Here is a 1,049-nt window from a genome sequence, read left to right on the forward strand (position 1 = left end):
GAGAGAGAGAGAGGCGGGTTGAGGCAGAATTTAAATTCTATAACTACAAGCAGACACGCTGACTGCCAGAGAAACCATTGGAATGCACTCTGAACACACACACACACACACACACACTCACACACACACACACACCCTGAGGTCTGTCTTTGAGCATCACACACAAAGCACATGACAACTATTTACTGTGCGACAGATGCATTGGTCTTCGTGGATTTCTGAATCAGAGCTGCAGAGGATGGTTAAATCCTCAGGTGGACACACCAAACGCAGCTAAACTTTAAATTACACCATTCACATCATCCCCATCAAATGATCTGCTTCTTTAGCTGCTAAATGCTCCACTATATTCACCCGCCGTCTTTGTTGCTGAGGTGTTGTACAGAGCTCTTATCAGAGCTTCTTCACAGAACACAGGTGCTGGCTGCGGCTGAAAACAACACTGATAAGAGCTGTGTGAGGGAACCAGAACAGTGAAAATAAAACAAACTAAAACAAGCTGAAAGGCACTAAAACAGAAAAGAGTCTGATCTCTGAGGGTTCATCGTCATGATTAACATTTGTATATGCACATGATTAATAGAAAAAAGTTATTTATTAGTATAGCTTTTACACCCTGAGTTCAAAGTTAAGCCTTCACTCTTTCTATTTACAGTAAATATGAATGCAGACTGACCCAGACCCAAGTACCCAGACTGATTTTAGACTGATATGGACATGTTGTCTAACTCGAAGCGGTTAGCCCTGCAATGAAATCCATTTTCATAAAAAAAAACAAAAAAAAACATTCTGTGTCTCCATAAAGTCTGTCGTGAGTTCTCAGTGAGTGGTCAAGCTCAAGCTCCACTTTGATTCATAAGTCACTGCAGTCCTCCTTGACCACATTTCTATGTGGAATGCACTTTAAAAAGGGATATTTTCAGGTTTTTACTGTGCATGTCTTTGTAGCGGGCCATTTGTGGGTTTTTTTCAGTGGGAAAATGACCGGCCAAAAACCCCTTCTGAAATTGCTAAAACGGCACTATCATTAAATGCTCATTTGTCATACT

At 41.1% G+C, this 1,049-nt stretch overlaps 1 protein-coding gene across 2 annotated transcripts in view; it reads right to left on the reverse strand.

Annotated features, from left to right (window-relative positions):
• The window catches only part of zgc:66433 (uncharacterized protein LOC321250 homolog), a 55,918-nt gene that overhangs the window by 15,146 nt on the left and 39,723 nt on the right, over positions 1–1,049 (reverse strand). The gene's annotated exons all lie outside the window — the stretch shown is intronic.

Source organism: Etheostoma cragini, chromosome 10 (genome assembly GCF_013103735.1).
Source record: "Etheostoma cragini isolate CJK2018 chromosome 10, CSU_Ecrag_1.0, whole genome shotgun sequence".
Lineage (NCBI taxonomy): Eukaryota > Metazoa > Chordata > Actinopteri > Perciformes > Percidae > Etheostoma > Etheostoma cragini.